The sequence below is a fragment of the Dreissena polymorpha genome, chromosome 14 (assembly GCF_020536995.1).
Source record: "Dreissena polymorpha isolate Duluth1 chromosome 14, UMN_Dpol_1.0, whole genome shotgun sequence".
In the NCBI taxonomy this organism is placed as follows: domain Eukaryota; kingdom Metazoa; phylum Mollusca; class Bivalvia; order Myida; family Dreissenidae; genus Dreissena; species Dreissena polymorpha.
In genome coordinates, this window is record NC_068368.1 from 13,920,360 (window position 1) to 13,933,792 (window position 13,433).

Consider the following 13,433-nt stretch of genomic DNA (forward strand, 5'->3'; position numbering starts at 1 on the left):
TATTAGATCGGACACATGAAATTATTTCGAAAGAAAGCAATTAGAGTTTTAAATTCTACATGAGTAAGTCTCGCTGTGCACGATTACGCTCTTACTGCTCGTATATATTTGACTCTTGGCAAATACCTAGTGTTTTATTTTGCTTAATCTAAATTGTGTCATGCATCTATATGTACTTAAAGCAGCATGACCAACAGCTCTTTCATATGTGAAAGAGATTGACACGAAATACCTACCCATCTATAATAAAGTTTATATGCGCACTTCAATATTATAGTTTTAAAGCATTTTATGTGGTGCAATATAAAAGTACTCTAGTAAATTTGAAATTATGTAATCGATTTCCTCTCAACATACATGCAAAGTTCCAGATAACTTTTTAAGCAAAATCTTGGTTTACACTCTATAATAATCCAGCCTTAAAGTCTATTATTAATTCTTTTTTTTTCAGGTAAATATAATTTTTGGCACATCCGCATTTAGGTTTATAGTCTAAGAAGAGCTAATGACAATTGCCGGGTTACAGCAGACTTTTTGCGATAAAAGGACCAGATAATGGAAAACGTTCGGCTTTTCGACTGTTGTAAAGATGGTCTGTTATTCATAATAACGTTAAAGTGCTGTTGATTTCATAATTGTAATGAGGGCCTAGACGAGTGGGAACTCATTGATAAAATGTTTACATTATATGCATTGATATTGAGTTTTACGCATGATCACACATTTTGAATTCTTATTTTATTTTTCCAATGTGTAACCGTACGCACAGAATTTAAGTCTACTTTTTTACTAAATTTAATTCAATTTTTTACGACTTTAAGCGTCTTATCTGGAGCTCTGCATACATGCATTAGTAGCATATATTGAAATATATCCATAGACTTTCTTTGGTTATTGAAGGTAAATTACTGTACAAAAATTATGGTTAGTCATTAACCAAAAAAAAGTTAAGTCTACAAACACGCGGTTAATTTCGGTTCAGTAGCAAATATCTTACAAAGGTGCGCAACTTCTCCTATAACATAAAATTTCCGTTATACGCCGTAAATTTCCGTGGTCCTCCGTAGCATTTCGGAATGACTGTCAATTGACATCATTGTATCATGCATGATAGTATGTTGCTTTGTGCTTGGGTGAAACTCACATCTTACCATCGCGTTAATTTATTAAACGCATTAATATTTGATTTCATTATGCACTGCGCCTATTGCACAAGTCTCTCTGCACAAACCAACATACACATATGCAGCATGCAATTAACGAACAAGAATGTTGCATCTGTACACATGCATGATACCATTAAGCAGAATGTAAATAGACATTGGACATCAGGCAAGATGTAAGTGTCATCAAGCATGAAAAGGTGTCTACATACTAATTGAAAGTACCATCAAGAATCATGACACAGTCACAAAGAAGGATGTAATTTTTACCTAAATACCCTTCCATATTTGACGGCACTGTGTGTTTGCTTAATTTCACTGAAGAACGTCTACTGGTAAATCTTACAAAAAAAGTGATAAATAAGACTGAGTAGCAATTTTTTTGGCGTTGCTGTTTAACGTCAAATTTGGCCTTTCAACGAACTTCTTAAAAGCCCATTGAATTTTAATGAAGAAGTTTCCCGCTTGTAGGTCCGAATGAATTAAATCAAATTTTGCAATTGGCAATTTGATAGAAATCCCCATAAAACATTGCACATAGCTTTCTGAAATAAACAGGCCACATTGAACGCATTCACGATATCCAACAGCTCTCATTGCAAAGACCTATCTAGTGTTTCTTGGCCGTGTAAGATCTATAATTAGAACATCGTCACCTAAACATCTACTAATAGAAGAGCATATTTTGAGGAAACAAATTCAATAAGAGTATAAAACGTCCACGATCAATAATGTGTAGTTTGTTAAAGATATCACGGCAGTAAAAACATAGCACTTTAAAGAGACCACAATCTGGTACATTTGGTCAATTTTTGCGTCCGTGGCGGACAATACATTTTTAAAAAGAAAGCGTACAAAAAAGCAAACACAAAGTTCTTCGTAAGCTTGTTTTAATCTTAAAAACACATAATCGACAGTCATTCCAGTCAAATACAATACTAACAGTCAGCACTCTAGAGATCAAAATTGCGGATATAAATATTTAATTCAGGGATATCAAGTGTATCAAGTTCGAATTCCGGAAAAAATAGCCGGTAGTCTGGGGCATTAGGTCCCTTACAGGGATAAAAGGTAAATCCCCGCCCGAGCCGTAGCTAACTGATTTATTGTAGTCTTTCTAGTTGCAATTTCTGGTGAGTACAATGCGGAATATTACGGATATTTGCAACATGTCGAAGATTTTCGGAAAGTAGCGAAGAGGTTTTCGTCAGTTAATATTCATGTCCGTGCCGGCCGCTAACTTATCAGAATCAATAAAAAAGAACCAGGAAAAATCGGTACCGATCGCAAATTTCCGGAATTCCGATAAAGCTTCAACATAATTTGTTCTCAAATGATCGCGTACTCGAACGAATCTGTCCCTACGCCTCCAACTCCCTTTAAATCTCATCGGACGTACATTGATCTAAAAATCTATCCTTGACGACTCAAATCATATTTCCTGAATAGTTTGGCCTATTGACGTCCCTGTAATTATAACAATGGTCTTTTGGATAAACACCGCTAAGTTGTTGCAATATAATAACCGTTTAAAATAGTTACCGGTTTTCATTTAATAAAATGATTAAGTCATATTCGAGATTTCAGCGATTGCCAATATTTTGCTTTTGTTTCTCATAAGCATATGGTGCTTGGTATCTGCTATTGACTCCTATGTAGATTGCAAATATTACATAACCCTTACAGCGGCCGAGCGCAGATATCTGCATTTGGCCGCTAAAAAGAAAAATCTTTGCGCATTAATTTAATTCAAATCTCATTATCATAATCAAAATCATCATCATCGTCGTCGTCGTCACTACTACCACCACCACCATCATCATCATCATCATCATCATCATCATCTTCTTCTTCTTCTTCTTCTTCCTCCTCCTCCTCCTCAACATCATTAATAACAACAGCAACACCAACTTAACATCATCATCAAACAACAATAAACATCGGTAGCATACAATGTGCTTCATCAACCATACATAATTATATGCGTTAAAACACCATAATAGAACAGCATGAATGAAGCTGTCTATTACTCTTTTATATTTCCTATACCAACATTTTTTTTTTCGTTAATTGAAGGACTAGTTGAAATCTTCTATAAAAGCCCTCCCACCCCCCCCCCCCCAAAAAAAAATAAAAAATAATAATAATAACCCTAGCAAGCAACAATAAACATAGGTTAGTTAGTATACACTGTGCTTTAGCAACCATGCATAATGAATGTTTATGACTTCGGACCGTTGTGATCAAATTTAAAAAAGCAAGATGGTATGTATGCGGCACACAACACATAGATAATTATAGTTTTATACCTTAAACGTAGTTCATCAAAATAAAGATAAGTTATTATCTATGTAATACTTAAATTAGGTTTATAATGTATGCATATTTGTCTAAAACTTGTGAAATGTGATTCGTAAGCCGACGACAACATTATCATTCGGACCCTTCTCCCCACCTAACAATCGAGATTAAACACCTGTGGAGATCCCGATCTTATCAATGAATAAACCGGTTCAATGATGTCAAGTCAAATAAAACATACTATTACTATCCAAATAAATATCTATCAATAAATGTAAATTGATATACCTACTTAACTAAAACTAAACTTAAACGATTAGCAAGAAAAATATATAAAGAAGAAGCAGGCAAAGTAGACAAATTAATTGTAACATATGTTTTCTCAGTCTCCCACTGTTGAACAATATAAATAGTATTTATCGCCACCCCAAAAGGGATCTTTATCACACGTTTGGCTCAACTAATATATAATTGTGACAGGACAAACTGTCAACAAATACCTTGTTAATGTTTTATACATAACTCCAATCAAAGGTCAACTTCCAAGGAAACTGCGGCATGTTAAAACTGTTGATTATGACAAAATGTTGTTTAGTACAAATCAGTACAATAGCGTCTGTTATGTGGCCTATACTAATCCAGTTAAATAAAACTTTAATCGCAGAAAAGTTTAGATTCTTTACACCTTTAAAGGGGCCTTTTCACAGATTTTGGCATTTTTTTAACTTATTCATTAAATGCTTTATATTGATAAATGTAAACATTGGATCATAAAAGCTCCAGTAAAAAATCAAGAAAAAAAAAAAAAAAAAGGAAATGTACATTGCCCGGAGCAGGGTTCGAACCAGTGACCCCTGGAGTCCTGGCAGAGTCCTGTAGTATAAACGCTTATGCCTACTGAGCTATTCCGCCGAGTACACATTCTCGACGTATTTTATACCTTATATAAGCAATCTTCGTAGTTTCACAAAATTTAACGACAAAAACAGAACTCTCCAAATTATTCAATCGTTTCGCGTTGCAACGCTTTATAATTTTTAGGTTTTAAAATCGTCAAAAGATGCATATAATGGCTATATTAGAGCATGGTAAATGTCCAGTATTACTGTTTCCTCACAAATATCATAACTAAAACGAAAACTTACGAATCTGAAACAACTTTTTTCAATTTTGTCAATTTACCAAAGCGTGAAAAGATCCCTTTAAGAAAATATATATAACAGTTCTTTCCTGTTTTAACAAAATGATACATTTAAAAATAAATTATGAAGCATCGCTAGCAATATTAGAAAGAGAAGTAGAAGGAGAAATATTATCAATAGTAGCAGTAGCAGCAGCAGCAGCAGCAGCAGTAGCAGCAGCAGTAGCAGTAGCAGAATCAGTAGCAGTAGCAGTAGCAGTAGCAGTAGCAGTAGCAGTAGCACTAGCAGTAGAAGTAGCAGTATCAGTAGCCGTATCAGTAGCAGTAACAGTAGCAGCAGCAACAGCAGCAGGAGCAGCAGCAGCAGCAGTAGCAGTAGCACTATCAGAAGCAACAGCAGCAGCGGCAGTGGCAGCGGCAGTGGCAGTGGCAGTAGCAGTGGCAGTAGCAGTAGCACTATCAGTAGCAGCAGCAGCAGCAGCAGCACTGGCAGCGGCAGTGGCAGCGGCAGTGGCAGTGGCCGCGGCAGTGGCAGCGGCAGTGGCAGCGGCAGTGGCAGTGGCAGCGGCAGCAGTAGCAGTAGCAGTAGCAGTAGCAGTAAGAGTAGCCGAAGCAGTAGCAGTAGCGGCTTTTTGCTTTTTTGTTTTAGAAGTGTTTGTCGTATAAGAAGAACGCAAGGAAGACAAATTAATTGTAACATGTGTTATCTTAGTCTCCGTTGTAGTAGTATTTGTTGTATCTACACAGCCATTTTTCAGTCACCTGAGAGACATGTTTTGATAAGAGATTTAATGGTGGACCAATACATCGTGTATTAATATCAGTGTACCCACTGGGACACCACATGGGGCGAGGATTAACAGATAAACTAGGCCTTCAATTAATTATGCGCCTAGAGGCAAACAATACTATAACTTACTGATAATTTTAGGATTGGGATGTGTTTGTATCTTATTTGAAATTAGCTAGCTTAATTCAAAAACTAATTATAGCCTCAATATTATCACAAGAACATCATCACATATTCATTGTGCAATATATAATCATATCACCATCACAATATGCCAGAGCGTTAGTATTTATTGTGCATACATATCCTACAGCAACATTTACAAAACTTATTACAAACCAACCGCTCAAGCTTTATTAAGATTGATTTCAATTTATATTATGACATACATTAAAGATCACTGTCAATTAATTAAAAAATAGCTTGATGCTTCGTACTCAGCGATTTAAATAAAAGAAACGTTGGCGTACACAATAATTGGGGTTAATAAAAAAAGTCTGCAATTAAAATAATCAAATTTAAATAATACTAGATTTCGTTTCAAATTGTCGCTCAAAAAATGTATCAGTTTATATCAGTTACTAGGGAATCGATTTGTTTAATCTCCGCAATCCAATAATAATTATGGTGTTTGTATGACAAATTAATAGCTATTCGTCATTGAATGTATGATACTCATAAAATATTGAAACAATAACCACAACAACAACAACATATGTGATTATGTATATATCTTCTTCAGATACTCTGTGTCATACTTTCAAAATTATCCTCATAAGATTCATAATAATAAATAAACACTATTGCAATCTTAGTAAAAACCAACTTAGCCGTTATGCTAATGATTTTATGTTCAGTATGCGTGTACATTTCAATATTATATAACAACAAGTGTTCACAAATACCTATGTTTAATAAATATTAAAACATGAGAACCAATGAAGGTATTTCATTTTAATAGACTAGTTTTACCGTGTGTGTACATTCATATAAAATCTTTTGAAAATCACACTTGAGATAAGGTCTTTAGGTTTTGCTATTTCTAATCGATTTAAACACCATAAAACCACCGTATTTTCTCTTACATTCTAAATTTTCTTACATTTCCTTTTTAAGAAGCCAAAATATTTATGTTTTCATGATTCTAAATTTTCGGATATACGGATTTTCGTACAGTCAGTTAAACAGCGCTATTTTATCAGATTTTGACCCTGTTTTTGCTTATCTGATGACCCTTCGGTCATGCATTTTTACAACCGGATTAAAGTAATAAAACAGAATCATGCCTAAGGGCAATCGACCATTACATTTGCGTACTTGGGTAAATTACCTTGTAAACCTCTAATAAGCAATGGTTCCTTCCAACAGCGTTTGAAATGATATCGTATTAAGAAAGCCAAACGTTTATTGTTTTTACTTTTTATATATTATTTCAGTTGATTGCAAAGCTGTTAAGTTGCATTTTTAAAGTAAAGAACGAAGGGAACAACACAATAAAATTATGTACACTGATGTATTATTTCTACTTCAATTAAATAATTGACAAACAAACATAACACACTTGTCTCTAAATATTTTTCGTATTTAAATTTTCCAACACGAAAAACAATATCTTTAAGTGAACGGAAACTTATAATTATTACGGCATATAGTAAAAGCAGAGTTGTCTGAGCCATAAGTAAAATAATAAATAAAAAATGACACAGCTTATTTTTCCCTCAAGTGTTAATGATAATATGGATAAACAATTAAAAATACATAAAGTCAATTGTGTTGATTACTCGTTATTGAAATATTGCAATGCCAATTATAAGACATATGATTAAAAACAAAATGTATGGTGGAATACCTAATCTGGAAATACAAACTAATGATACTATTAATGCAACAACAACAATCACATCTTTTCAAGCGCAATCAGAAAACTGCTACAGCTTTGTATTAACAAACATAAATATGTTTGTGCTTATAGATTTAGATAAACTTCAAATCTTTAAGCGTGCTATGAATTGAATATAATTTATAATTTAAAAGTTTTGCTACTCTGTTGATAACTAGCAACAGCAAAAAGGAGATACCATTTTTTATCATCTAATTTTATTTATATTTCATTGTTTATTTGTTTATGATCACAAGGATTGTTTGGATAACAGAGTGTGTCTAGATATACCGGTACCCTTAAAAATATTTTTATGAATTGCAATTAAGCGTAGAAATTAAACAGGCCCTAATACAGACACCATTTTTATCGGAATGCGATTATAGTTTCAATAGCAACTCGTAACGCTTTTTGGATTGAATGTGTAATGACTACTTTTAGCGACAAATTGACTTGGTCAAATACTGCATCTTAAACGGATAAATAAAATTGAAACCATTTATTTTCAATATTATCAACATTATTATTTAGTTATTAATACATTAAGCAGCAAACTCTATTAATCAAAAAGATTGATATAACATCCGAATTCACTGCAAAAATGAGCTGAGCGATAGGTTTTACGGTTGTTGAAATTGTTCATGATGAGAATGACGATGACGACGATGATGACGATGACGACGACGAGGAGGAGAAAAACGACGATAACAATGACGATGATGATGATGATGATGACACTGATGATGATGATCACGACGATGACGACCATAACGATGTTGTTGGTGATAGTGACGATAAATGCTGCTGCTGTTGCTGATGACGATGCTGCTGCTGATGATGCGGTGGAGGCGGAGGAGCAGGACGAGGGCGACGACGACGACGACGACGACGACGACGACGACAACGACGACGATGATGATGATGAGATGATGATGATGATGATGACGATGATGATGACGATGATGATGATGATGATGATGATGATGATGATGATGATGATGATGATGATGATGATGATGATTGATGATAATGATGATGATGATAATGATGAGATGATGATTATGTTGATGATGATGATCATGATAACGTTGATAACGATGATGTTGATTGAAAATAACGATACTGTAAGTAGTAAATTAACTCATTAATTGTTATTATAATACACAAGCACATGCTAATGGATCTGTATCCGCAAGGCGGTCAAATGGAAACTCACTTGGTATAAATATGAAAAATTGAATCAAAATATCATAATGCGGAGTGTTAAAATGTGTTCAAATCTAGCGAAATTGTTGGCAGTACTTTTCTACCGAAACCAATGCTTAGCCCAGTTATTTTAAAAATAATTTCAAATACCACGATACACGTCAATTGGCTAACAAATACATTTGTAAGTTTAACCTCACTCAAAAACAGTATTTATTGAAGACAGGGCGTCAACAATGTCCGAGTTTCTTCAACGTAGCTTAAGTACCTAAAGTACCTTTCCGTTTGATTTATCGCAGGATCCTGGGTCCGCCACCCACAGTCTTTAAAAGTGTCTGCATTAAAAAAGATAATAATTGTTGTTTGTAATAATCTTTGACAGCTCATAAAAACATGTAAATCCTCAATTCGTAGAGTTTCAGTATGATTTCATTTATTTAAAAAATAAAGACGGTTAACATATTTAATACACACATATATTAGTAGCTATACGCCATATAACATAGGACATAATGTATATTATAAATCAAAGCGCTGAAGGCACTTTAGTTGTTCGCTGTTGTCGTCCTTGATTAGCTTGTTCGCATTGCATATGCTTATCATTGTGCACAGGCTAATCTTATTTGACGTGCATTAAGCCTCGTTTTCCATGAAAGCAGCCAATATGTGCATATTTTAATGATAAACACTAGACTGGCCAATGGCGTTTACAAGCTGGTATTACATTCACTGCTAGAGCAGAATCATTTGTCGTCTGCTGCAGACAGGCGTGGTAATCGTTCCTAGCAGAGTGAGTTGTGGTTCTTGCCGTACTTAAGTCTTCTAAGCACCTACTGATTTGCATTGTATTACCCATTCTCTTGAAACGCCGACTAATAAAGTGCGATATAAACCGCCTTTAAGCACTTGCACATTAACAAATAAGAACATTCCACACCTAACCGAGAACCGACGTCTTTAATCGCGAACTATTACCAGAATTGAATACCGCCAGAAACAACAATGTGCTCACTTCGATTAAATATAAATACACTATATTCATTGCGTCTAAGCAGTCCAAACATATCAACGAAAATACCAGCGAATACAGTATTATATATGACATCGATCTTATATATCGCCTCAGACATGCGAGAGCGCCACGATGAGTGAAGAGTGTGTGTATGAGAGTTTGTTTACAGGTCCTACTGGCCTCTTCACGAGATTTGTGTAGCCCGACCTGAATGATGAATGAAATGGATGTAGTAACATTAATGATGAACACGATATATCCGTACCAATATCCATGTGAGCATATACTAATAATAATTAATTTTTTAATCGCCATAAGCTTGAAAATAAACGTAAATAGATACAACAAAGACCATTCGGAGACTTTAAAATTTTTAAATTACCTCCCTGCAATAGAAAATATATATGGAGACTCGCATTCTATGGAATATCAAAATCTCAATATATCTTTCTCCGAAATTTTTTTCTGGTAAAAATCATCTTAAATTTAGCTGTATATTCGTATGTAATTAATTAAACAAGAGTTATAAAAGGCATTGCAAAAATATCGCGTTTTACTTGAATAAGTTACCTCCCTTAAGCCTATCGGAATATCAAAATACGTAATAAACAAAACGCGTTCCTTGCATAAGTGATATTAACGCGTCCCGTACTAAATATAGTACAACGTATCTACAATCATTGCGACTAACTCATACCTCAGTAAATAAGTAACCAGGATAAATATACGTTTAGGTAATTAAGATATAAAACATACATATAACAAAAATATCTTTAAGAAAGATATATACGGCGTTGATTGTGGTTGCAGTTAATGATAGGTAAAGACTTCAATGAATGAGATCAAGATAGCGAATGTCTTCTTTTCGTGCAGTTCTTAGCTGCAGCAACGCAGTACGGTATGATACGCGGAGTTTTCGCGGCTTATTTTACATTATTACATATGCTGGTCATAAACGTATAGATACAAAACAGAAAACCAAAATAAGAATGGAAGTGAAACATATGAGTCAACCGGCCACACGCGAAGTATCCGACATATTTTAAATATTTATACGCGCGTTCTTCGAACAACCTGTTTTATTGGTTTGTCTGGCGTTGCTATTTGATTCGATTATTAACAGTATCGAGAATCATTGCGCTCATGCTTATTCATTAGACAATATGATGGCATAATTCTTGTTAAATTAATTAAAATAATATTTATCATGGTATTGTTTGTAAAACACATTAAGAATCTGTTATTGACAAACCATATGCTGGATATCTTCATTAAACATCTGTCTGGTCTAAAGAAAATTCCAGTTCACCTAGTTCACGCTATAGCGTCTTTTATTATGTAATCGATTATTTTCTGGCCGCGAACTCCGATCAGCACATAGGTAGAGACGCAGCGATGACCTGTATGTAAACTCTGACATTCACACACAGTGGCCGCAAATTGACCCGATATACCTCGCGAGTTGAAATGCAATGCATTAAAGTGATCTTCGCTTACTGCTCTCTATACTTTAACACATGTTAACATGTTGACAGGAATATGGAAGTTAGTAACTAAATATGAGAACATAGCCTTTAAATGCAAACGTTTCTCGCGCTGAAAATCTTCTGAAATAAAAGGTGGACGCACAAACTGTATTGATGTCGAGATTGAGTGTAAAACTGTTCTATCTATTAAGCCTTTTCATTAGATATAAAATTGTTTCATGCTGAACACGCAGTAAAACAGTTTTCCAAAGACGCGGACATGTTTCCAATGTTCTGGTCGTATTCCTCAATCAGCCAAGCAGTCAATGAAGTGTATTCATCTGTACTTGGCCGCGGGAAGTTTTATTTGAATTCATTGACGCTAACAAAGGTCAGGCTAAGGTAAAAGCTGGCGTATACAGCTAACGCCGAAAAATTTACATGTTCCTGTCTGCCGAACCCGATCCATGGACTATAGCCACAAGAGGTTTCTATGTACCTATGTAGCCGGATTGCGCCCTCAGAGCGCCCAAACAACCGACACAGATCACGCTACTCTCCGGTCAAACACAATACTGCATAGGACTGCTGCCTTTGTCACCATATTATCGATATCATTAACGTGCAAATGGAAATTTCAACTGTCCTTTCACTTCATACATAAGCCATTGCCGATCTTCAATGATCGCTTATTTCCGAGAGAGCATTTATTTTTTTTCAAACTCGAATTTTGATATATGTTTAACTTATTCATTTAGATTACATTATTTTCACTATAAATATTGACTATTGATCCAATTATCATCTGAAAAATACGATTTCGCGATTTCTTCAAAGATCGAGCGAGCCTTTTTACCTGTTTACTTATATATATCTAATTTAAGGTTACACAGATGTAAAGTTGTCGTGGCCGAGTGGGTAAGGCGATGAAATTGAATCTTTTGGGATTTTCCCGCGCAGGTTCGATTCCTGCCGACATCGCATACTTTTTGCGACGCGTTTTATTTCTTTTCTAACGTAATTTGATTTAATATAGCACATAAGCTATGTTTTATTGTTAAATATGTTGAAATTGTATGCACATTCCTTCAATTTTAAATTTAAAACAACGTTATGGCTAAATTGATTAATTTACTGCTGAAAATACGAATGATGCATGTTGCATTTTTATTTTTATTTCAAAAAAGTAAACGGTAAATCTGTTTATTTTTTGGTATTTTTGCTGTATATAGTGTTTTCTAAAAAAACTTAATTTAAAATATAACTTAAATGATACTATTTTGAATTTTATGACACTTTGTTTTTAACCGACCCAATTTTTACTTGGCTGAAATCACTTACATTTCATGGCGCTATTCCATAGATTAAAATTTGTAAAAAATAAATGTCTGTAAAAGAATACTTATTTATCTTGTTTTAACTTTAAACACCTTTACTGCATCTGTACACACCAACTGCATGCCCATATTTGGAATTTGAATGAATTATGGAACTTTTATATACCCCAGGGGTGAAAATAAACTGGACAAAAGCCGAGCGTGAGGGTGGTTTTGAAAAAATCGGTTTATTTTTTTTAAGCATGGAAAGCTACCTACAAATTTGCATGTAGTTTAGTGAAATGAGTTGATTAGGAAAATATTAATTAAATTATATTTGGATATGTGCCCATTAGAGGTGCGCAAGCTTAAAAAGTATAATTACCGAAATTCCCGTTCTTACACGTTGTAGCATGGATCGGGTATTGAACACGATACACGTGTGTATTAGCACCTTACTGTAGTCCCGGCGGGGTTATCAACTGCAAACCAATTCACCGGTAAGCAACCAGGGGAATATCATATGAAAAAAGAACTATCTGTCATGTTTTGATTTGTTAAATAGTGGTGTCACAAAATTTCCCTAACTGCCGATGTCGCTATAATTTCGGTATAAACATGCAAAGAAATTAACATATATATAATGTCAATGCCGATATGTTATTGGACATTTTTGTATGTCAATGTTCATTATTTGTATTAAATTAAGACGATTGTATTGACACGATACACGTGTGTATTAGCACCCTACTGTAGTCCCGGCGGGTTATCAACTGCACCAATACACCGGTAAGCACCAGGGGAATATCATATGAAAAAGAACTATCAATGCATGTTTGATGTGTTAAGTGTGTCACTAAATTTCCCTAACTTCCGATGTCGGCTATAATTTTCGCTATAAACATGCCAGAAATTAACATATATATATGTTATTGCCGGTATGTTATTGGACATTTGTATGTCAAATGTTCATTATTTGTATTAAAATTAAGACGATGCTTATTTGCCAGAAAGCGTTTATTTCAAATTCAAAACCAGCAATAATCATACATAATACAAAATATAAAACTACAAAATGACAACACTCTCGCTTAACGAAACAACGTTCAGAAGCACGCGCACTTAACAAATTATTGCAACTAATGCAAGCTGTAATTAA